The sequence below is a fragment of the Chrysochloris asiatica genome, unplaced genomic scaffold, assembly GCF_000296735.1.
Source record: "Chrysochloris asiatica unplaced genomic scaffold, ChrAsi1.0 scaffold00053, whole genome shotgun sequence".
Lineage (NCBI taxonomy): Eukaryota > Metazoa > Chordata > Mammalia > Afrosoricida > Chrysochloridae > Chrysochloris > Chrysochloris asiatica.
The window spans coordinates 9,206,719-9,233,171 of NW_006408571.1; the positions used below are offsets into that span (position 1 = coordinate 9,206,719).

The 26,453-nt window shown below is 42.2% G+C and overlaps 1 protein-coding gene across 1 annotated transcript in view; it reads left to right on the forward strand.

The window, feature by feature from the left end:
• The first annotated feature begins 14,369 nt into the window (after nt 1-14,369).
• ACO1 (aconitase 1, soluble) overlaps nt 14,370-26,453 on the forward strand; it is a 66,994-nt gene continuing 54,910 nt past the window's right edge. Inside the window, exon 1 of the mRNA XM_006863016.1 lies at nt 14,370-14,417. The gene's annotated coding sequence lies outside the window, so the exon portion shown is untranslated. The remainder of the gene's footprint in view (nt 14,418-26,453) is intronic.

Here is a 26,453-nt window from a genome sequence, read left to right on the forward strand (position 1 = left end):
CATCTTTCTCCTGTGAAACAGCTGATAGTTTCAAACTGCTGACCGTGAGATTAGCAGCCCGATTCGTAACCACTATGCTACCAGAGCTCCTTGGTCTTCCGTGTAGTAATATGGATATAATCCTATCACAGACTGCATTGTACTTCATGGTAGATATTGAAATACTCCTTTTGATGAAGAATGGGATGCCATTCCTATTCAATTTGATATTCCCAGCATGGTAAGCTATATGATTGTCTGATTGTTAAATGGACAATATCAGTACATTTCAGCTCACTAATTCCTAGGATGAAGTCCTGGTGTGGCATTGTGGGTTAATGTGTAGAACCGCAAGGTCAGTTTGAACCACAAGTCGTTGGTTCAAGCTCACCAGCTGCCTTTGGAAACACTATACAGGGTCAGCTATAAGTCAGAACTGACTCGACAATACTTAACCACCACAGCAATGCTTAGGATATTGATCATTATGTGTTCCATCTCATTTTAACAAATTTCAATTTTCTTAGATTCATACACTGTACAATCCATGTTCCTATTATTGATGAATATTTGTAACTGTTTCTCCTCATTTTGACTTGTGCCACATCAGCAAATGATGGTCCCAAAAGCTTTCCTCCATTCATGTCATTACAGTCTACTCTACTTTGTAAGAAGTTCTTCCCCAGTCATATTTTAAATGCTTTCCAACCTGACAGGCTCATCTTCCATCACTTTATCTGAAAATGTTCCAGTGCTATTCATAAGGTTTCCAGTGGCTAACCATTCAAACGTGGTCTGCATCTCCTTCTTCCTAGTTTGTCTTAGCCTGGGAGCTCCACTGAAACCTTTCTACCATGGTTGACCCTGTTGGTATTTAAAATATTGGTGGCATAGCTTCAAGTACCACAGGAACACACAGCCACCATAGTATGGCAAACCAACAATTGAGTGGTGGGCAGAAGTTGGTGGAATACATCTTTGGCTTTAGTAATTAGTGCATAATTTGAGCAATAGTCAGTGATCATCAAGATTTTGTGTCAACTTAACTGGACCTGGATTCTCATTGGTTTGTCAGTTAAGACATACTTATCCCTCATGATGAGCTCTGCTATGAGCACATCAATTGAAAAGAAGTTTCCTCTGTAGTGTCACCAGCTTCCAATATATTGAACACTTAGCCAAAGCTTGCTTGCTTTCTACTGGGTCTGGTGCCTGAATCTGGCCCCTCATTTGGTCTCTGATTCTTTGGACTTGAGCCAGTGGCCGTCTCTCTTGCCTGTTGATCCTGGGAGTCATCAGCAGCTGGCCATCTTACCTGCTGAACTTGCCTGCCATCTGACCTGCAGATCTTGGTTCATAAGCCCTGCAGCTAAGTGAGTTAGAAGCCTGCCATCTGATACCTGACCAATGGGGACTTGCCCAACTCTATGACTGTAAGCCATTTCCTTGATGTAAACCTCTTTACGTAAGCCTCAGTAGTTTTGCTTCTATAGAGAACCCAACCTAAGACATAGTCATATGAACTGGTCTCTCTTCTTGTTGTTGTTAAGTGTCACCGAGCCAATTCCGACTCATAGTGACCCTGTATAGGGTTCACAAAGCTTTAAATCTTAGCAGGAGCAGAAAACTTCATCTTTCTCCTGTGGAACAGCAAGCAGCTTGAACCACGGACCTTGTGGTTCACAGTCTAGTGCTTATTGTATGAAGTCACTGCACTCCTGGTCTTCCTTGTAGGCATGTTGATATTATGCGATCACTGATAGCGTTGCACTTCAAGATAGGTCTTGAAATGTTCTTTTTAATGATAAATGTAACATCATACCTTTTCAACTTGTCATTCCTGGCATAGTGAACAACATTGTTCCTGTTGTTATCAGGTGCCATCGAGTCAGTACCGACTCATAATGACCCTATGCACAACAGAACAAAACACTGTCCGGTCCTGAGCCAACCTCACAATTGTTGCCATGCTTGAGCCCATTGATGTTGTCACTTTGCCAATCCATCTCTATGGGGGTCTTCCTCTTTTTCTCTGACCCTCCCTCCACTTTACCAAACATGATATCCTTCTCCAGCAACTGGTCCCTCCTGATAACATGTCCAAAGTATGAGAGATCATATGATTGTCCAATACCAAATGACCAATACCAGTCCATTTCAGCTCACTAATGCCTAGGCTATAGATCTTTATTGTGATCCATTTCATTTTTGATGACTTTCAATTTTCATAGGTTCACATTTAGTAAATTCCATATTCCAATTATATTCCATATTCCAGATGTTTGTTCTCATTTTGAGTCTTGTCAAAACAGAAAATGAAGGTCCTGAAAGCTCTCCTCCATCCTCATCATTAATGTCAACCCTACTTTGAGGAGGCAGCTTTTCCCCAGTAGGATTCTGAGTGCCTCCCAACTTAAGGGACTCCTCTGCTGTACTATATAAAACAATGTTTCACTGCTATTCATAAGGTTTTCAGTGGCTAATTTTTCAGAAGTAGAGCAACTCCTCCTTCTTCTTATATCTTCATCTGGAAGCTCTGCTGAAACCTGTCTACCCTGGATGATCTTGTTGGTATTTGAAATCCCAGTGGCATAGCTTCCAGCCTCACAGCAAACTGCAAGCTACCACAGTACAACAAACAGAGAAACAAGTGATAGGATAAAGGCTTAAGCAATGGCACAGAAACAACATAGCATAAATATCATTAGAATGTTATAAAAGCCTGGCATTATCCATGAAAAGGTAAAAGTAGTAAAAGTAGCAGCATTAGATTTTTACATGGTAAAGATATTTACTATAATATCTTGAGTAAACATTAAAAGAATAGCAAAGGAGCTCTACGAAAAATAATAACAACTAATCTGCAGGTCCCTGAGGATAGGGATTAATCATATTCATTATGGATTCATACCAATTTCCTCTTGGACCTCATTTGTTGATCAAATAATTTTCTCTTGCTCTCTGCTCTAATTCTGAGTGTTCAGTGAATATGAAAATAAGGGACAGAAATGAACTTGCTTAAACCTCAAAATTTTCTTCCTTAATATTTATTCGCTTTTCACCATTGAGAATGTTTACTGTATATTCTCATCCCATCAACAGAGGGCAGTAGCTGACCATTATTTTGATAATTTAAATCCTGAAGGATGAACTTGGAAAAGACAAATTATGCCTTTGAGTGGTTATTTTTTCATCCCACGAGCATCAAAAGGAGAAAAAGCACATAGGGATTTTCTATTTTAAACAGTACTTAAACTGATGTGCAACACCAATCTCTTCATACACTGAAAATGGAAATTAGTGACAAATTAGCTCATTTTTTAATTCTCATTTGCCAGTGCTACCAAACCATTTTATTTAACAAAACAAACAAAAAAATTAAATAAGACAGCCTCAGAATAAGTCATGATGTATCTGAATAGACTTTGTATACCAATCCTACAGAATAGTTTCCTTTCCACCCTGAAAATAAAAGCTAATGCCTTCAAAAAGTACCAAGTAAATTAACATACATAAAAGATGATACTAGACACAATAGGAATTATGAGTCAATCCTGAAAATCACACTAACACTTCCTTATTGCCAATACTAGCCCCCCTTGGAAAGGGGGATCCCCAAAATTATAGGGCTGCAGCAGGGATCTCTGTACTACGTAGTAGGAAGAATAAACTCTGTAAAGTGAGTAAGAAGTTCTAGACTATAAATCCTGGAACGAATGCCTAGAAATAATCTTTAAATCTTGAACCAAAACTATCCCATAAAACCATCATTAATCTAAACAGCAATTTAATCCAACAAATAAGAAGTGTTTGCCTTGAGCACCGCTGTTGTTAAGTGTCATGAAGTTGGTTCCAATTCACGGTGACCCTGTATAGGGTTTCCAAGGAACAGCTGGTGTGTTTGAATTGCCAGTCTGTTGTTCACAGTCCTGTACTTATCCTAAAGTTCCACAAAATCACATTATTTTTATTTGTTTTGCTTTTGAACTTCTTATTATGAATTGGGTAAAGGTTCACAGAGCAGATCAGTTTTCCATTCCACCATTCACACACATTTTGTCTCATCTCATTGATTGCAATCCCCACCATGTAACATCACTCATCCCGGTCCCTCCTTGTGTTTCTTGTTTCATTTCTCCTTCTTTCCTAACCCTTCCTACCTTGGGCAGACACTGTCCTTTTGATCTCAATGGTTGGTTGTCTTAAGACATGCTTACTTCCCTAATGTTATTGTTCATGTGGTGTTGCTTTACTGTTGTTCTTGGTGCTCAGTGCCGTCAAGTCAGTCCCAACTCATAGCAACCCTGTATAGGATTTCTGAGTAGCAGCTGGTGGGTTTGAACCACTGACCTAACAGTAGCCCAGTGTTTATCCTACAGTGCATGACTCTTTTCCTGATGGGTCTGGGTAAGAAAAAGTGGGAGTCCAAGAAGACATGACTCTGCTGTGAATGTTGGCAAAGTTAATTATAATTGGAGTGGCAGTTGTGTGCCATTGAGTCAATCCTAACTCATAGCTACCCTGTATAGGATTTCCAAGGCAGTAAATCTTTACAGGAGTAGAAAACCTCATCTTTCTCCAATGGAGTGACTGGTAGATTCAAACCGCTGACCTTGCAGGTAGCAGCCCAGCTCATGATCCACTACACTACCAGGGCTCCTTCAATTGTAATTGTAAAATCTTGAAATTCTAGCATAGGTATAAGATGAGCCATCTCAGAAGCAGGAGTGGAGACCTCACTACCATCAAAGAAGAAGAATCAAGAGTGGAGTGTGTCCTTTGGATCCCAAGGTTTCTGTGCATTGAACCTCCTGGATCCAGGGACAAAAGTTGTGACAGCGGATGGGGGGGGGGCGCTAGGTTTGCTGACCCACCAGCTGGAGCTGAATGCCTTCAAGCTGAGGTTTATAGTGGAATGATGTGTCCTGTGGGCATTTATCAGCAATCCTAAAAGACTTTGTTGCCTGAGCAAAGAGAGGCCTGCCTGGGGCACAGCTAAGTAAAGGCTGTTCTGACCAGAAGAGCTGTGCCCTGAACATTTCTGACCCTGAACTGTAACCTGTGTGGTGCTGTGGAATAAAGCACTGGGCCACAGTTGAAACTCATCAACCTCTCCGTAGAAGCCCTATACATGGTCGCTATGAGTTGGAAGTGACTAGATGGCACTTAACAAAAACTCCCTAATAAAACTTGTAACTGTTATTATGTTATCTGAGTTCTGTGTGGTCATTCAAACAAATGATCAAACCTTCTGAGTTGTTGTGGAGTCCCGGTGTGGCATTGTAGGATAAGTACTGGACTACAAACCGCAAGATCAATGGTTCAAGCCCACCAGTCATTCTCCAGAAACCTTATTCAGGGTCGTTATGAGTTGGAACCGACTCCACAACACAACACCACCATCAGCTGAGTTGTTGCTGTTAAGTGCCCTCAAGTTGGGTTCCAACTCATAGCAACCCTATTTAGGGTTTCTGAGACTTTAAATCTTTGCGGGACCCAAAAGCCTCATCTTTCTCCCACAGAACACCTGGTGAGTTCGAACTGCAGACCTTCAAGTTGCAGTCCAGTATTTATCTTACAGAGCCCCAAACAATAATTTAGTCCAATAAATAAGCAGAAGAGAGTCTAAATTAATAAGAAAAATACCATTCCTCTTTGTGGGACAGAGTTATGAAAACGTCTTAACTGTACCAAGCACCTATGGGAATGAGTCCTTGAGCTTGGGGGCTCATGATCAGAGTATTGGGGGACATCAAGGTCAATTGGTACAACATAGTCCACAAAGATAATATTCTGCATCCTACTTTGGTGGGTAGCGACTGAGATCTTAAAAGCTTGTGAGGGCCATCTAAGGTTCACTTAGGGGTCTCTTTCTTTCTGGAGCACTTTGCCCCTAGGATAAGCACAACTGTGAACAAGATCGGTTTTTGGAGCCCGCCAGCCATTAAGGGGAGAAAGATAAGTTTTTCTGCTCCCACAAAGATTTACAACCTCAGATAGCCTATACAAGGTCACTATGAGTCAGAATTGACTCGATGACACACAACACGACAATGCTCTACTATATTCATGGATATATGTGCAGCATATGTAAATACATAAGTAAAAACAGTTCTGTCAGACCTATACATACGTGTGGGTATAGTCCCATTCTCCCCCCTTAGTACATATTCAGCATGGATGTCTTTCTATGTATCCACTCATAGATTAGCATTATTATTGTTATTGCAGGATTGTGGATATAATAGTATTGATCTCTGTTGCCTTTAACTCTTGTATTCCTCCCAGTGTTTTCCTTTGCCTTGATCATATTTTGCTGACTTCCCCTTTACTGTATATTGCATAACACCCTTTTAAAGAATTATCTATATAAGTTTAATTTGACAATAGCTAAAAGCATAGATGAGAACTTTAAGGGGGAAAGAGTCTAAATGAGTCATGATGAAACCATGTGGTTACAGATAGTGAGAACGGTTATACAGTGGGAAGTATCTAAACGTCATTGAACTGTTCATGCAAAAATTGTGAATGGATGTATGTTTGGTTGTATATATTGCCAGCAAAAAAAAAAAAAAAAAAATTTAAGAAGAAAAAGAAAATCTAGGTTATACCGTAATAGAGCAATGTTCCCTTCTAGAACATTTAAGTTCTTCTGCAAAGGACAAATAATTTATAAGCTAAGGGTGTCTAATAATTTCACTAAAATAAAATTACATTTGATTGCATAGAGGTTAAAAATGCAAGCTCTGGGGTTAGATCAACCTCAGGTAAAACCCTGGCATCACCATTTATGAGTTATATGACCTGAATCAAGTTATGTAATTGTTCTGAATCTATTTTCTCATCTGCAGAATGGAAACAGTAATGTTACCACTTCAAAGGATTATTGTAAAGATTAAATAGGGCACTTAGGTATGGAGGAGCCAGCTCCCACTCATAGCAAGCCTACGGATAACAGAATGAAATGCAGCCCAGCCCTGTGCCATCCTCACCTTTGGTATTATGTTTGAGACCATTGTTGCAGTCACTGCGTCAATCCATCTCATTAAGGGTCTTCCTTTTCTGCTGACCTTTGACTTTACCAACCATTGTTGTTGTTGTTGTTGTTGTTGTTGGGTGGCATCGAGTCAGTACCGACTCATAGCAACCCTGCCTGATCCTAGGCCAACCTCATTATTGTTGCCACACTTGAGCACATCGATGCTGCCATCTGGCCAATCCATCTCGTTGGGAGTCTTCCTCTTTTTCTCTCCCTCCACCTTACCAAACATGATATCCTTCTCCAGCGACTGGTCCCTCCTGACAATATGTCCGACATATGACAGACGAAGTTTGGCCATCCTGGCCTCCAACGAGCACTCTGGCTGCACTTCTTCCAGCACGGATCTGTTGGTTCTTTTGGCAGCCCATGATGACACTTTCAATATTCTCCTCCAACACCATAACTCAAATGCATCAGTTCTTCTATGGTCTTCCTTATTCACTGTCCAGCTTTCGCATGCATATGAGGTTATTGAAAATACCATAGCTTGGGTCAGGCGCACCTTAGTCCTCAAGCTGACATCTTTGCTCTTCAACACTTTAAAAAGGTCTTGTGCAGCAGATTTGCCTAATGCAATACGTCCTTTGATTTTTTGACTGCAGCTTCCTTGAGTGTTGATAGTTGATCCAAGAAGAATGAAGTCCTTGACAAATTCAATCTTTTCTCTGTTGATAAGAATGTTGTTTATTGGTCCAGTGGTGAGGATTTTTGTTTTCTTTACATTGAGATGTAATCCATACCAAAGGCTGAGCTCTTTGATCTTCATCAGTAAATAGTTTAACCATAGTGTCCTTTAATAATATTTGGCTTTGATTATTAGCTCTGTGGAGGAAAATGATGCTTATTGCAAGTAGCTTCCCAGAGGACAGTGCCCTGGGATGGCAGCTCATGGATTAAGGCAAAAATTAAGTAGCTTGTAGGTAAGGGGGGATGGCAGTTGGATATTTGTAGACAGTTAACATGAGACTAAGAAATGCCTCTTCTCATTATGGATACTGTATTCTTACAGGAACGGAAAACATTAATTTCAAACTCCTTGGTCTTTCTCAAAACAGAGAGACACATATTCAATGATAAAATTCCAGAGTGCTCGGAAACGAGAATTTCAGAGGACTGCTTTATGCTTCATTCATTGACAAACAAGCTATAGAACCTGAGCAGCAAAAAGGCCACGCAGAGAGGGAATGTGTCAGCAGAGGAAAGGAACTGAGACTAACTCAGAGTCAGCAAACTTGTATGGAGCACTGATACTATACACCATTAAGGGTTGGGGGGATGGACAAGCTGGCTTGGCCCCCTGCCCTCATGTATACTCCTAGGTAACAGCTCTAGATCAGAATCTAGATCAGAATTACCTGTGGTAAAAATGTATCCTCCTTAGAGTCTGAGCACAGGTTCCACCATGACCTAATGAATCACTTATGGAATGTAAACATAGAAAGCTCTATTTTTTAAAAGTCGCCTCTGGTGATTCTGAGAAACACCCAGTTTGGGACCACCACTGATACGTCTACAAGTGTGATCTTCTATATCAAACTCACCCTTTTCTGCGAGTGCAGCATAGGAATATATTTTCAATGAACTGCCAGATTTGAGAACTATTATGCTAGACAATTCTCTCATACTGCTTCCTTCCTATCAAATAGCATGATGTGTGTGAACATACATTACAATTTGCATAGGACCTTTCATTCCTTTCCTATGAAGGTCAGATCCACTGAGGGGGTGGATCCTCAATAAACTCAGCAAGTCCAGTCAGAGGGAAATACAATGAGGCATTGCCCACAGCTTTAACAGTTCTCTGACAGAATCCCATGGTTCTTCTTCTAGTAGTAAAACCTGGCAGACAAGCCTGCAAAACAGTGCTGATCACTCGACTTCTGCTCTGATACTTTGAATTCTGCCTTCTACTGAGGTGCCTGAGCAGTTACGTCATCTGAATGGCTTCCTCTAAAGGTCAAGTATGAGTTGAAGTTCACAATCCAGGGACTGCCTGTACACTCCTCTAGCCAGGAACAGAAGCCTCCAGTCTTAACATAGTTAACCTATTCAGCTGCTGACACAAAGGTTGAGAGTTTGAGTTCACCTAGGGGCACCTTGGAAGAAAGTCTTGGCCATCTACTTTCAAAAAAACAGTCATTAAAAACCCTCTGGAGAACAATTCTTCTCTAACACACTTCCCATGTGATTGAATCAGCTCAACAGAAACTGAGAGTACTCATAGTTAGACCACTAGCGGGATGTTTAGTAGCATGACAAATACTTATTAGGATGATCTTGTGTAAACAGAGTAGTATGATTCTAAATCCCTTAAACGTTTAGCTTTCTCAACATAACAGAAGTTAGAAATTCAAGATGGGGAATCCAGAAGAGGAAGAAACTGAATGAGTAGGAGTGAATAGACAGAGAAGATACTGAATTTCCATTTTGGATGTGATTGAGTGACAGGTACCTTTGACACCCAGATGATGATGTCCCACAAATGATGAGCAATAAGAGTGTGGAGGTCAAAGAGGGTTAGGACCAATGTCAGAGACATAACAGGCTTCAGCTAGAGGTGGCAGGGAGCTTCCACAGAAAGAAATCAAAGAACTCACCTGTATATGTTGTTGTTGTTGTTAAGTGCCGTTGAGTCAGTTCTGACCCAGTATAGGGATTCCAGGGAGCGGCTGATGAGTTTGAACCACCGACCTTGCAGTTCAAACTGGCCTTGCGGTCCAGTGCTTATCCTGCAGCGCCACAACTGTGAAGAGGCAAAAGAAAGCAGTCAAATAGCCTTAAGCAAAAGGATCAAAGAGAAGAGGTGAATCCTGAGAGGAGAGGGCTGTAAAGCCAACGGGGAGGTTAAAATTTCAAAGAAAGACTAGTCACTAGTGTCAAATACAAAAGATCAGCCAGCAAGGGATAAGAATAGAAGACAGCCCGTTGGATTTGCAATCAGATTGTCTCTTGTGACATTTCCAAAAGCAATGGAGACAGTGATATGGGAACAGTTTCCTTCATTTTTTTGGCCAGCGGATTTACTAATAAATCTTCATTCAATTTATATTTCTGATGTAGTTATTTTCAGTGAAGAATTTTCGGTTATCATATTAGTAGGTATGCTATCATTGAAAAATGAGGACATTTTGCTTTCTGAGGGCTGCCTCTATGTGAATTAGAATTTGGCTGGACATGTTTTCTCCCTGTCCACCCCACCCCCGGCCCTTTTATTTACCACAACCTTACCCCAAGTTCCAAGGGGACTTAGTATTATTTTTCTGGATTTGTGGTGAACCCATGGCATATGGTGGAAAATTTGTTGAATAAATAGGGATTGGAGGAAATTAGGAAGTAGACAGGAAGAAAGTTTTCTTTTATACTAGAGATACAGTAAATATGCCCTCTTTAAAAATTAAATATAGCAATTTATAAATGAGGTCTGGTGTGGCAATGTGGGATCAACACTGAGCTGAACCACACAGTCAACAGTTCAAACCCACCAGTTGCTCATCGGAAACCCTATACAGGGTCGTTATGAGTCAGAACTTGACTCAACGGCACTTAACAACAACAATTTATATATGAAATACAACTAGCGTACAACTGTAACCTTTAGTGTAGTATGGGTTTAAGAGTCAGACAGGCCTAAGAACTGAATCCCAGCTGTGGAATATTTCAAAACAAAAGGAGGGTAAATTCCTCAGTTTGTAGGGCTTTTGGAAGAGTTAAAGGACATGTAATGATCCAGAAAGAGGAGGCTTTCTGCTCCAGCAAAGATTTATAGCCTTCAAAACACTTATACGCGGTGTGTCACTGTGGAATGATGCACCGCAGGGACGTTTGGAACCACAAGGTCAGCGGTTCAAATTCACCTGCGCTGCCAGGAAACCCTGTACAGGGTTGTTATGAGGTTGCTATGAGTCAGAAGCAACTCCAAGGCACACAGCAAGACCAACCGACTGGACTGCACTTAACAACATTAACAACAAGGATCCAATTACAGGGCCCAGTGCAGAGTGCTCTGGTGGTGGTTATGTGTCCAGGAGTCAGTTACAATTCATAGGAACCCTAAGCAGTAAATCTTTACAGGAGCAGAAAGTCTCATCTTTCTCACACGGAGCCACTGGCAAATTCCAACTGGGGCCTTGAGGCTAGCAGCCTAACTGGTAACCTACCACACTACCAGTTAGGGAGGTAGTGAATGGTAGCAATCAGTACTAGTTTTACTATTAACCTTTGAGTTTACTATAAAGCCTTGAGTCGATTCCAGCTCAATGTAGAACCGTTCCTTAGGCTTTCCAAGACTGTAATCTTTATGGGAGAAGATTGCCGTCATCTTTCTCCAGATACTCAATATAAATAATAAAAACTTTCCAAATCATTTTTCCAGGTAAAACTCACCCTCTTTCATCTAAAAAGATCTAATCCCTTCTTTGAATTCAAATGTCTGAGAGGCCACATCTCCAATCAACTGATCTATCAAAAGTAGGTATTGTGGAGAAGGTTTACTCTGGGCCATTTCTCGGCTGGTGAACACAGTGCATTAAAAAACACTGAAAACACACACAGAGTGAAACGTTGCTTTGAAAGTATGGGAACGTTCAAGTCCTGTCCTGTCGTCGTGATGCCGCTACCAGCTTGGCACGCTTTGTGCAAAGAATGAAGGCAGAGTGGGGTAAGAGGACAAAGTGACCACAAGTACCCGGCAGGCGGATAATAAAAGCTCAGCCGTATGGCCAAATCCTTTTTTTCTTTTTAAGGCAGCACTTCTTCACCTTGTGGCTCACTCGCTAGCAAGAGATGGACAATCATATCCATGCCCCCAAAGAGAGCGGAAAGTTGTCGTCATCCCAGGCTCTGGGCCCGCAGAATGGCTCTGTCCCTGCAAAGCGTCCCTCCTCTTCCTGTGGCGGAGCCATTAGCAATTCTCCAGCGCCCCAAGATGCAACAGCTTCTCCTGCAGGGGTGAGGGCGGGGTCGTGGGCCGGAACGGCCGGGGCTGCGACCGAGGGTGGGCGGGACCTGTGCGCCCCCAAGCTCCGCCCCTGGCCAGCAGCCCCCGAGGCACATGAGGTGGAGCGCAGCGGCGACAGCGGCGGCTGGAACGGCGCAGCGCACGGGAGCGCGCCCTCACCTAGATCCCAGCTCGCCAGTAGCAGAGTCCCCGCGGCGCAATCCATTGTAAGTACTGGCCAGCCAGATGGACGTCCCGGCAGGGAAAGCTGGCCGCCTGCTATGAGTCGATGAGAGCCCCAGGCACCTTTCCCGAGCCGGACTGGGACGCGCCGAGCGGCCAAGGTGGGGGGAGGGGGAAACGAGTCCGGGGACTGGAAGCGAAGGGAAGCGGGACAGGGCCCTGGGGACTGATTTCTCCGGCCTATCTCCAGCCTGTGCCGCGCCAGGGGAGAGGATCCGGGACTGGAAATGTATCCTCTTGTCCCTCTTTGCCGAAACTGTGCAGGTCTCCTGGGAAGTCCTCACCCAAGGGTGTGCGGGCCGCTCGGGGAGACCTCACAGAGGATGTGCGGGCCGCTGGGGGAGTGCTCGCCTAGACCTGTAAATGAATAGAGAAATCCTCTAAGCTTGTGCGGACAGATGGGAGAGGTCGGGGTATCCACTCCAATGGGTAAATGAGTTGAGCGATTCCGAAATCCAGGAAAGATATTGACCAAATTGAGCGCCTCTCCTATGAAGCTGTCCTTGCCAATTCAGCCAGCACAAGCCAATGACACATCCCACCTCGCACCCCACTGGGACCCACATAACCCTCCTAAAGAGGGTGCAACCTCTAGAAGAGCAGTACTCTTAACTTTTTGTTGCATCTTACCCCTTTACACTTTGGAAATTAGTGACCCTTTGTCGATATAGGTTATAAGGAGCCCTGGTGGTGCAGTGGTTAAGCATTCCACCGCCAACTCAAAGATTGGCAGTTGAAATCCACCATTGGTTCTGAGGCAGAAAGATAGAGTAGTTCGCTTATATAAAGGTTACATACGGTCTTGGAAATCCTGTGGGGCTGTGAGTCGCTATCCACTCAGTGGCAATGGGCTTGGTTTGGGTGGTTTATCTATATCACATTTAAAGGAAAACTAAGAAAGTGTTACTATATTTAATCATTCATTTAATAATAATAATGGGCCTGTTATATGTTATCATAATTTATTATGTATATTGTTGTTGTTGTTGTGAAGTGCTATGGAGTCGAGTCAATTCCGACCCATAGTGACTCTGTATAGGGTTTCCAGGGAGCAGCTGGTGAGCTTGAACCACTGACCTTGAAGTTCAAATGATTTTGCAGTCTGACACATTAGCCCACAGCGCCACACCAGGACTCCTATTATGTATGTTAGCATAATAAATTTTCATAAAAAATAACTATTTCCCAAAACAAGTTACTGAGAGCAGGGCATTGTTTTACCTGTTTGTAAATCTCTGAAATATCAAACTTGTAGAGTCAAGCTGGATTTCTTGTAGTTATTCTGCATTCACTCGATTGCAACATCATACAAGTAGCCTATGGAACACGTCACTATATACTCCTGGAACACGCCACTATATACTCCTGAAAACATTAGTGTGTCAAGGCAAAGAACTTTCCCCCAATATTATGAGAATGAGTCCCTGAACCACACTTTGAGAACTATTGACATAGGAAATATTTTAGAGTCTTAATTCATTGTGCTTACTTTTTTATTTGTGACCCTTAACTCTAAATTAGGCCATATGCCATGAATATTAGCCTCTGATATTTGGGAGCAAGGATTCCCTGGATGGTGTAGATGGCTAATACAATCAGCTGCTAACCAAAAGGTCGGAGGTTCAGGTCCACTCAGAAATGCCTTGGAATAAAGACTTAACCATCTACTGCCAACCACTCAACTATTTAAAACCGTATGGAGCACAGTTCTGCTCTTCCACACATGGGGTAGTGATGAGTTGGCAGCTGCCCATTGGCAAATGTTTTTTGTTGTCTTCTGAGAACAAACTTGACTTCATGTTGGAAACCATTGGTCCCCTATATAAGTGGTGATAAGGAGTCCTCTTTGCCTCCTGAAAATTAGGCAAGGCTCACACATGCCTTGGTTGTTTCTGTCCCTGCAGAACTGCCCTGTCTGGATTCCAGCAGTGATACGCTACACAGAACCAGTGAGTTTAGAGAAGTGCCAGCAGGAAACTGTGCCAAGTGTGTAAGGGTTTGTGTGAGAGATACCAAGTAGTCAAGAAGTGATTTCTAAAAGAACAGGGTAGCATGCACTTTTGCCTTTCTTTCCTCATGGTCCTTTTTGTGTAGTTGGCTTGCTAGCCTTGAGCTTATTGGAATTCATTTGCCCAGTCTTGGTGATCATTCACTTCACACTTTAGCAGTCTTGCGTCAGCCCCTACCAAGAAGCAATGTCCAGCAACCTGGTGTGTAGTAGGAGGGATCCCTCACCAAATTGTTTCTTTAGCTTCATATACTAGCATAAGATCAAGATAGAAATTACATATATAAATAAAACCAAACCAGTTGTCATAAGGTAGATCCTGACTCAGAATGACTAAGAGAGTTAATGCATTTCACTGCTAACTGCAAGGTCGAAAGTTCTAGTCCACCTAGAGGCATCTTGGAAGCAAGGGCTGGCAGTCTGCTTATGAAAAATCAACCATTGAAAACTCTATGAAAAACACAGTTCTATTATGATACGTATATCCATATGGTGTTGGTGGTGGTTATATGGCATGAAGTCGGTTCTGACTCATAGCAACCCTGTTATAGGGTTTCCGAGGCTGTAAATCTTTACAGGAGGAGAAAGTCTCATCTTTCTCCTGCAAAACCGCTGGTAGTTTCAAACTGCTGACCATGAGAATAGCAGTCTGACTCATAACCACTGTATTATCAGAACTCCTGTCATCTCTCTCTCTCTCTCTCTCTCTCTCTCTCTCTCTATATATATATATATATATATATACACACACACACACACATATCAAGGAATCCCTGGGTAACACAAATGGTTAAGTGCTTAATTACTAACTGAAAGGTTGATGGTTTGAACCCACCTAGAGGCACATTGGAAGAAAAGCCTGGACTCTACCTCCAAAAAGTCAGTCTTTTATGTAACAAAGTTCTACTCTCCATGAGTCAAAATTGACTTGACAGTAACCTGTGAAATATATATATGAATAGATATATGAGAGGGCTTCAAAAAGTTTATAGAAAAATTCTACTATCTTTTAATTCCATATTTTCTTGAACTTTTGGAAGCCCCCTCATATTTATCAAAGGAAAACCAATTCTCTAATTCTGTTCTCCCTTTTGTGCCTCCAAGAGTCTTTCAGTTTCTGACAGAGCAGCTGGAACACTGGCTGATGTTTTATGAAACATTACAAACAAACATCTGTGACTTGTTGCTGCACAGACCACAGATGGGAGAAGGGAATGGGATCTGACCTCTGAGCACCTGCTGCCTTGCAAGCCATACTTGCTCTTCACTCACTGGCCACTGCAAAGAGTAATTGCACTAGTAGCTGCCTCCCCTGTCTCTCTGGATTTGATCATCTAGTAGTGTAGATAACTTGGTTAATTGGTTCCACTGCCAGAATGTTCACATGAGACATGTTGCTGTGTGCATAGCAATGCCTTCTACCAGACGTGTGCTTCAGAAGCATGTGCTAAGAAAGCCAGAGTTCGAAGCTGTGAAGATAATGAGAAAAGCCAACATTTACTGGGCACTTGCCATGAGCCGGACAAAGAACTTCCCTTTGCCTTCTTTCCCCACTCTTATGCAAAGGAAGCATCTGGATTTGTTACAGGGAAATGAGCCCCAGCCTTGGGCAAGAATGTGCTGTCTCTTTCTGGGATTTGGTGTCCTTGTCTTTAAAGTGAGGTGGTAGGCCATTGGTTGCAGGTGTCCCAAGGAGCCAGTGGCTTGCTGAAACTGGTTTGTACTAGTATTTGTGTGCATTTCTTCCTATTTCCATGTTTGATGATAGCACATTTCTTAGCCATGGAAGAATTGATACCATGGGATTGGCAGGTGCTACAAACCAAGGCTTTTTTTCCCTGGCGATTAAGTACTTCTGGCATTTGCCACCATGCCATTGCTACTGTCAGAACCAAGGTGCTTTTTCTTTTTGTTTTAATAGAAAAAGGACTCTTTAACTTGAATGAAGACACTAGATATGGGGGATGTTATGAATTGAATTGTGTCCCCTCAAACTATATGTTGGAATCCTAACTCCTAAACCTATAGATGTGATCCCATTTGAGAATAGGGATTTCTTTGTTATATTAATAAGGCTGTATCAGTATAGGGTGTATCCTAAACCTAATCACTTCTGAGTAGTAAGAACAGATTAATCAGAGACAAGCAGGCACACATAGGAGTAGGATAGAGGCCATGTGGAGATCTCTGAGGAACCAGGGAATGCCAGGGCTCAGAAACGTCCCTGAGAATTGACACAGGAAGAATGCCCTCCTATACCCAGTACCCTGAATTTGGACTTCTAGTCTCCTAAACTGTAAATCCACCCATTTGTGATGTTTGTATTACCGCAACACTAGGAATCTAATGCTGCGGTAATACAAAAGGAACTCTGGTAGTGTAGTGGTTATGAATCAGGCTGCGAACCGCAAGGTTAGCAGTTCGAAACTACCTGCTGCTCCGTGGGAGGCTTTCTGCTCGCATAAAGATTTACAGCCTCAGAAACCCTATACAGGGTCGCTATGGGTCGGAACCGACTCGACGGCACTTAACAACAACAACAAGGAATCTAAGATGAGGGTATGTGACTCAAGTTCTCCACAACCTTTGAAAAGGAGAAGATGAGCATTTTCACAGTACCCTACAGTGTGGGTAAACCGAAGCAGCAAAGCCACCGCCATCGAGTCCCTTCCTAGTCATAGTGACCCAATACAGAGTCTCCAAGACTGTTGTTGTTGTTGTTTGTATACCTTAAAAAGGAAGACAGTTGGTTTTTTTTTTTTAATTAAGAATATTGTGCCCCCACCACACCCCAATGAAACAAATGGTCATATCGTAGTTCTGAACTTTGAGATGGGACTTTAACCAGTTGCCATCACCAAATGATTCTGAGTCTTGGTGACTCACTGTGTTTCAGAGTAAAACTCTACTCCCTAGGGTTTTCAACAGCTCAGTGTTTTGGTTTTGTTTTAAGTAGTTCTCCAGGCTTTTCTTTTCTTCCATGGGACCTTTGAGTAAGCTCCAATCTCCATCCTTTCTGTCAGCAGGCAAGCATCCCTCAAACATCCGTTCCCCTGCCCACTGCCATCAAGTTGATCCTCACTCATAGTAACCCTGCATAGGTTTCTGAGACTGTAAACATTTTCAGGAGCAGCCAGCCTCATCTTCCTCCCACAGAGTAAGTAGCTGGTAGGTTTGAACTTTCACCTTGCAGTTAACAGTCCAGTGTTTACCCTACACTGTCACCAGGATTCCTTAGGGATTCCAATAGTATATATTAACTTGAAATAATATTAAAAGATCCCTTTCAAGTCAAAACATTTTGTTAATGTTTACCCTAAGCTCTGCGCAAGGTTAGAAGTACCAGATCAAAGTGTTTTTAATGGACTATCATACTTCAGGCATATTGTTAGGAGGGACCAGTTGCTGGAGAAGGATATCATGTTTGGTAAGGTGGAGGGTCAGAGAAAAAGTGGAAGACCCCCAGCAAGATGGATTGGCCAAGTGGCAGCATCAATGGACTCAAGCGTGGCAACAGTAGTGAGGTTGGCCCAGGATCGGGCAGTGTTTCGTTCTGCTGTGCATCGGTACCGACTCAGTGGCACCTAACAATAACAATTGTGCAGCCCATAAGCAGGAGTTATCAGTGTTTCATAATGTGTCAGGAAGTACTGTTTTTTGAAAATTAAAATACGTGTTAAACAAGAGTATTTCTCTGTGATCCTGTTCTTATGAGGAGAAATGTAATGTATAAGGGGGTTTCAAAAGGTTCGTGGAAAAATTCCATTATCTTTTAGTTCAGTTTTTTTTACATAAACTTTTAGAAGACCCCTTGTGTGTGTTTGTTATGTATGTATGTGTGTGTGTGTGTGTGTGTGTGTGTGTATATATATATATTGTTGTTATGTGCCATGGAGTCGGTTCCAACTCATAGCAACCCTGTACAGGGCTTCCAAGGCTGTAAATCTTTACAGGAGCAGAAAGCCTCATCTTTCTCCCACGGAACAGCTGGTAGTCTCGAACTGTTGACCTTGCGGTTCGCAGCCTGATTCGTAACCACTACGCTACCAGAGCTTTTATATATATATATATAAAATGCATGAACAAAGACAAGATAGTGCTGAAGTGTTAAGTATTGTTCTCTTGGTGGTAGGATATAGTAGATTTCTAAATTTTCTTTACTTTACTTGGCTGTATTTTCTACCAAGAACAAATATTACATTTGATCTGAATAGTTATTTTTATATATATATACTTACTACATTAAGGACCCTGTTGCTGTCATTTGTCTTAGACCAATTTACCACCAACTTGCCTAGTGGCAGAGCCTGCCATTTGACAGACTAGTGAAGAGTATGGGGTATGGGGGAATTGAAAAAAGGAACATCCGTAGAATTGTAGTAACTTTGAGCCAAGTCTGCTTCCCCCATGGAGTCTGTTCTGACCTGGTGCCTCTTCCTCCTTCCCCCTCCAGCTGACCCAGGGGTTACTAAATTCTTCATGTGATTAACACCATCTCCTGAGAATCCATCAGTTGACCAGCTTCCTAGATTAACTTGCCTTCATTTATTTTTTTGAGCTATTCTTAATGAAAATTTTCAAACATTCAAAGAATATCTACCTCCAGCTTCAACAGTTACGAACATTTAGCCCACTTTGTTTCATATATACCTTTTCTCCACTCCACTTTTTTCCCTTCTGCCAGGAGTTGGTATCTTCATTTTCAACTGTGTAAATTAACTAAAAATTATTCTTTGTTATCTTTTTAGTTGTTGTTATTTTTAGGTACCATCAAATCAGTACCAACTTACAGTGACCCTATGTACAACAGAATGAAACACTGCCCGATCTTGGGCCAACCTCACAATCGTGCCAGTCCATCTCGCTGGTCCATCTCTTTTTCTCCAACCCTCCAGTTTACCAAACTTGATATCCTTATCCAGTGACTGGCCCCTACTGACAATATGTCCAAAGTATGAGAAGTGAAGTCCACTTCCTCTTCTGAATGTGGCTTGAACCTCTGGCAGTCCTCTGTCCATGTATGCTTGCAGCCATTTCTCTATTACCTTTAGTAAAACTTTACTCACGTGGATTTATCAATGATAACTGTCTGATGATTTCTGTATTCTGTTGGGTCACCTCTCTTTGGAATGGGCACAAATACAGATTTCTTCCAATCAGTTTCCCAGATAGTTGTCTTTCAAATTTCTTGGTATAGATGAATGAATGCCTCGAGTGCCACATCACTTTGTTGAAAGATTTCAATTTGTATTCCATCAACTCCAGGTGCCTTGTTGATTGTCAATGACTTCAATGCATCTTGGACTTCTTCCTTCAGGATCATTGGCTCCTGATCATATGCTGCCTCTTGAAATGGTTGAACATTGACCATTTCTTTTTGGTACAGTAACTCTGTGTATGCCTTCCACATTTTTCTGATGCTGTCTTTATCATTCAGTATTTTGCCCATAGAATCCTTCAGTGCCACAAGTTGAGGTTTCAATTTTTCCTTCAGTTCCCTCAGTTTGAGAAACGCTGAGTATGGTCTTCCCTTTTGGTTTTCTAACTCCCAAGTCTTTGCACATTTTGCTATAATATATGACTTTTTCTTCTCGAGCTGATCTTTGAAATTTTCTGTTCAGCTCTTGTACCTCCTCACTTCTTCCATTTGCTTTAGCATCTCTGTGCTGGAGAGCAAGTTTCAGAGTCTCTTCTGACATCCATTTTGGTCTTTTTCTTCTCTGTTGTCTTTTCAGTGTCCTTTTTCTTTCTTCTTATATGATGTTCTTGATGTCATTCCACAACTCCTCTGGTCTTTTTATTCTTATACTGTATCCTTATGTTATGGGGCAGTGGTGGTTCCGTGGTAGGAGTCTAGACTTCCCCAGGTGGGAACCCTGGGGTTGATTCGGACGAGTGCATCTCATGCCTGGCCACCACCACTTGTGGTGTTGCTGAGATGCTGGATAGATTTCAGAGAAGCTTCCAAGCTAAGGCAGTGAAACCTTATGGTGATCTACTATGAAAATCAGCCAGTGAAACCTTATGGATTGTCATGATCATGGGGACGGCCCAGTACCAAGCATAATTTTGATCAGCTATGCTTGGGATCCCCATGTGTCAGTGGCCAACTCAAGGGCTGCTAACAACAGCAGCCATCAAGTCAACTACTGAGTGGCCCTTGAGAACTTCCTGTGTTGTCTTGTTTCTCTACTTTTGCATTTGGTCAAGTTTACCTCTGCCTGAGAAACGAAATCCTCGTCCCTCTACTTTTCATTTTGCTTCTTTTGTAAGACCTTTCTGTTCCTTCATTTGTAGATGTATCTTCACTTTGACCATGAACCTTATCATGTTAGAGTAACTTGTATGTTAGTCCTCTTGTTAGACCATTATCGTCTTATAAGCAAGAAATGTTTTCCTTCGTTTCCCCTGTTTAAAATCAAGAAAGATGTGTGCCAGGGCTGTACTCTTTCACCATACTTATTCAGTCTGTATGCTGAACATATAATATGAAAAGCTGAATTGTATGAAGAAAAATGTGGTGTCAGGATTGGAGAAAGACTCACTAGCAACCTTCAGTATGCAGATGACACAACCATGCTTGTTGGAAACAAAGAGGACTTGAAATAGCTTAAAATACTGTTGAAGATCAAAGAATGCAGCCTTCATTGTGGATTGCAGCTCAATGTAAAGAAAACAAAAATCCTCACTACTGGGTCAATAAATAATATCATAATAAATTGAGGAAAAAGATTGAAGTTGTCAAAGATTTCATTTTACTTTTAGATCCACAATCAATACTCATGGAAGCAGCAGTCAAGAAATTAAACAACATATTTATTAGGCAACTCTGTTGCAAAAAAACCTCTTTAAAGTGTTACGGAGTAAAGATGTCACTTTGAGGACTGAGGTGCATCTGACGCAAGCCATGGTATTTTCAGTTGCCTCATATGCACAAGTAAGTTAGACAATGAATAAGGAAGATCAGTGAGTAAGGAATACATTTGAATTATGGTGTTGGCAAAGAATATTGAATATACCATGGAATACCAAAAGTATAAGAGTTTGGTTAGAAATACAACCAGATTGCCCGTTGTTAAGCGAAGATGGCAGCTTCGTCTCTCATACTTTGGAAATGTTGTAAGAAAGAAACAGTCCCTGGAGAAGAGCATCATGCTTGGTAAAGTGGAAGGTCAGTGAAAAAGAGGAAGGCCCTCACTGAGATGATTTGACACAGTGATAGTAACAGCGGGCTCAAGCATTACCACTGTAAGGATGGCGCAGTATCTGACATTGTTTCCTACGATTTGCATATGGTCGCTATGTCAGAACTAACTCTATGGCACCTAACAACAACAGCAATACAAGGAGGATGCTCAAGAAATAAATGCTAAGCTCATCTTAATTGAGCAAGTTAATTGAACAAAATTTCTTAGAAGAAATCCATTACATTGCAAGAAAGTCTAGAGATTGTCTAAGAACTAGAGTGTTTATTCTCATCAACATGGAATTGAGAAAGATGTTTAAAATTGACTTATTCCAGAGTCTTCGGTTTGAGACAATACAAATAAGTGACTTTGTAGTGAAATATTTTTCTTTATGATCTTTTGTAATTTTTCATATACATATCTATATTATATATATATAATATATATATATTTGTGGTTGATGTTAAGTGCTGTCGAGTTTGTTCCGACCCATAGCAACCCTGTATACAGTTTCTAAGGTGCAGCTGGTGAGCTTGAACTGCCAGCCAACCTTACAGTTCAAACTGACCTTGCAGTCCAGCACATTAACCCACAGCGCCACACCAGGACTCCATATGGAGTCATAGATCTGACTGATAGGGACCCAGTATAGGGTTTCCAAGGAGCAACTGATGGGTTTGAACTGCTGTTAGCAGTCCAGTACTTATCCTACAGTGCTACCCCAGTAGTGTGTGTGTGTGTGTAAGCATGATTTGGGCTGTATTTTAAAATGTAGGTTTATATCATCAGAAAAAGAAATAGACTAAGTCTAAAGCCAACCATGCCTTGAAGTGAGTTGTTATCAGTCTCATGAATAAACATGGTTCAAAGGTCAGAGTTTCCGTGTAGACTCTGCTTTCCCGTTGTATCTCGTTTATTATCATCACAGCAGCCCTCGCGGCCTGGACAGAGCAGTGCAGTGCAGGTAGTGCTACCTTAAATCTGCAAATAATTAAACTGAAGTGTAAGGAGGGGGACAGAATCTTATCTACAGCAGCACATGGCAGTCTGATCTTAAGTGCAGATTGGAAACCACAGGGCTTTGGGAGTCGATGGGAAGAACTTGCAAAGACATGCCTCCACCTGTCTAAGCAGTTTGTGTCTTGGAAAACAAAACGGGCCCTTGAGGTGAATATGTTTCCTCACTGCCACTCAACACTAAAGCATTGTCACATTCTGCACGCACTGTTTCTCTGGTACAGGTTCTGCTGTAGTCTTTGATCTGTCTTCTGATAAACTGCGTGAATGCTAGTATTTTCTCTCTCGTTGTATTTCTTTGACCTAAGAACTCTGGCAACCCCATATTTGGAGAGTGTGACTTGCCTGGGCCATTGCTCAAATAGAACACTTCATCATCCTTTTTATGAATGCTATTGTAAAATCACAAAGCAAGGTACAATCTGTGCCGTAGGTCATGAAGAAGCTGCGTCAGTCTCAGAAAATGTTCTCCTATAGGGTCAGAGTTGAAATTTGGCTTGAGAAGAGAAGAGGAGAGGTGACTAAACCGTTGCTGACAGTCTACTGTATGCGAGAGCTATGCTAGGCCAGACATACTGACCCAAACCCGCTGCCATAGAGTCCACTCTGACTCAAAGCCACCCTGCATAGGGTAATTGAGACTGTAAATCTTTATGGCTGCAGGCAACCAGATCTATTTCTTGTGAAATCGTTGTTGAGTTTGAACCATCCACTTTGTGGTTAGCAGCCCAGTGCCTAACCCATAGCACCACCAGGAGACCTTACTGAAGGCCCCGTACTGTATTAATGGTGGAATCAAGACCAGCCTTAGGATTATTTACGCAGGTCAGGAATCACATTTTAAGTTCTGTTGGTGCTGTTCACATTAACCCATCCTTTTGAAGTTAAATTATAATTCAAATTTTGCCAAAAATCCAAGATATTTTAGTGAAATTTGGGTTGACTGCCTAGTTCTCAAGAAGCTCTGATGGCTCAAGAGTTAAATGCAGCATGGCTAGTGGAAAGGTAGGTGATTCAAACCCAGGCGCTCCTAGGGAAAAAGATGTGGCAGTCTGTTTTTTTAAGATTGGTAGTGGTGCTTTGCCATGGAGTTGGTTCCAACTCATAGCAACCATGTATAGGGTTTCCGAGGCTACAAGTCTTTGTTGTTGTTGAGTGCTGTCTAATCAGTTCTGACTCATAGCAACCAAGTATAGGGCAACCAAGGCTGTTAAGTCTTTGTTGTTGTTGAGTGCTGTCTTCAATTCTGACTCATAGTGACCCTGGATAGAGTTTCCGAGGCTGTAAGTCTTTATAGGAGCAGAAAACATCTTTCTGCCATGGAGTGCCTGGTGGATGCGAACTGCTAAACTTGTAGTTAACAGCCCAACAGGTAACCTATTATTCTACCAGGGCTGCTTTCTGAAAAGATTACAACCTTGGAAACCCTATGGGGCAGTTCTACTCTGTCCTACAGGGTAGTTGTGAGTTGAAATCAACTCAGTGACATAAACCACTACCACCCAGTTCTCTATGTACCTTTGAGTTTTAAACTATTTTAAAGTCAGATTTAATTTTTCTAAATCCATTTAATTAATTTGGATCTTTATCTATGGAGTGATTATAAAATGATACCTTTTTTGCAGCATATTACAAAAAAACATTAGAAAGCTTGGACTTGATTCTCAGTTTGCCCACATACCAGCCTGAGACACTGTGCTCTTCAGTAACCTGTAAAATGGCTGGGTAATGCTTTTGTCAGAGAGGTGCTGAGGCATCATATAAGACAATGTGAGTGACGTGTCTAACAGCACCTCCACCTATCGTGACACGCCCCCCCCCCCCCCCCCCCACACACACACACACACATACCAGGCACTCAGTACATTTTTCTGGACAAAGATACTTACAGAATGATGCAGCATCCAAGGTGTAATGCCTGCTGTTGCTCTTTTGAACTTTTGTCCCAGCTTAGACCACCTAAGTGCCAGGCTCACATATGTACTTGTGCACTGAACATGTTCATCACCAAGTCAACATGTCTGATTGCCCACATCAGAAACCTCGACCTCTCTTCCTTTCTTACCCACCCCCTGTCTCATGCAGTAGTTGATTATTCCAAACCTAGTCCATTCGTCTAACTCTCCTTGGGATCGTTTCCCTTCTGCACCTGCTCGTTGCTGCCACCCTTGTTTGTTTGTTTGTTTTTACTTGATTACTGTAATAGCCCCCTAACCTGCTTCTATCATCATCCTAGCTTCCTTCCCTCTAGCCGGCCCTACATACCTCTACCTGAGTGATCTCTGGAAACCAAAGCTGATCCTGAAGATCCCAGCCTAGAGTCCTTTAAGGGACTAAATGCAAAATGATCCGTGAGCTCTGTAATGATTTGGACCCTACCCCATCCCTTTTTGTCTCCTCTTACCCCTCACCAACATGCACCCAGTTCTTTATCCACATGGCAGTACTTAGGACACCCACAGTGTCAGAATTCTCACCTTTACATGTGCTGTTTTCTCTTCCCAGATCATCTTTTACTAACTTCCTCCCTGTGTAATTCTGTAAGGCTTGTCTCTGAAGGCCTGCCTGGCCTCTCTCATTCTCACCTAGGTGGTCTGCCTCGATGCTTCTTCATCAGCCTTCACCCACTGCTGCTATGGCATGAATTACATGGTACTGTGATTATTATCTCCAGTGGCCCATCAGTGTCAGATGTGTGGAAGAATCCATATCAGTCCCTTCTCTTAGACAACTCCAGAGAGGCTCAGGTACTAGATTGTCATAATCTAATGGTGTTCTACTGCTTGTCACTTCTGTGACCTAATGAAATGGCAGTAGCATAGAAAAGCCACTGAGGTGGGAGTAGTTACTTAGGAGCTGGCCTCTTTAGTTTGAGGTCCCTTCTCAGTGCCTGCAGTCTGGTTTCATAAATCTGACTCTTAACTACTCTGCTCTACTGCTCTGGGCAATGAACGGGCTGGTCAGATTTTTCTTAAGGAAAAAAGTCATTAAATATGTGAGTTTATGCATCTGGAAAGTTGATAAGCACAAGTCACTCTGAGCCCAAACAGTTCTGAGGCAGAGCGAGATCGGGCCTATGAGGTGGGTGACGTAGATGGCCTCAACAACTTGGTGCATTCCTAGAGACAAACGCTGCCCTGTAGGACCTCTAGCACCCAGACATCTAGCCTCTTGTCACACTCTTGAATTCCTAAAAGTTTGACCTTGAAAAGGTTCATTACCATAGATCTACAAAATGAGTTTGCATTTGAGGAAACAACACAGCTTTCCTAGGGAAGGCATGACAATTAGAGAGCTGCTCTGTATCTCTTGGTAAAAATACAGGTGCTGCCTCTCTCCCACTCTCCTTCCCTCAGACTTAGATGCAATAGAACTGGCTTGAGGTCTCTGCTGTTATCATATTTGATGCCCTGCTGGTGACCTGGGAGAAAGATGAGACTTTCTGCTCCCGTAAATATTTACAGCCTCAGAAACCCTGTACCAGGTTGCTATGAGTCGGAACCGACTCCACAGCACATAACCGCCACCACTGGTGACCCAGGGGAGCTGCAGGATAAGGGACCCACATTCCCAGAAGGGGCTGAGGGGTGACCTTCATGAGGTGAGGATAAGAGTTGCTCATGAGGACTGCTTCTGAGGGGTGCCTATTCTTGCTTTTCTTTCTGGACAAATGTTTTCCAACCCCACGATGACTTTGTTTTCTCAGCCCACCCCTTGGCATTATAAATTCTGAAGTTCACCAAGACTCTGAGAGACATATTAGTTTATATTTGTTTTTGTTGTAGTTAAGTACCATCAAGTTGGTTCCAACTCATTATGACCCTGTATGTAAGGTTTCCAAGAAGCTGCTGGTAGATTTGAACCACTGACCTGTGGTTAGCAGTCCAGTGCTTATCCTACTGTGTCACACCAACACTAAAATATGAACACTCTTATCTCAGTTCTTTGGATTTTGTGCATCGCTGTTAATTTCAAATGAGCTTAAAGGATGTAGTTTTCTCCTTTAGAAGCTGTCATAGCCAGTAAGCCTAAACCTTGTTG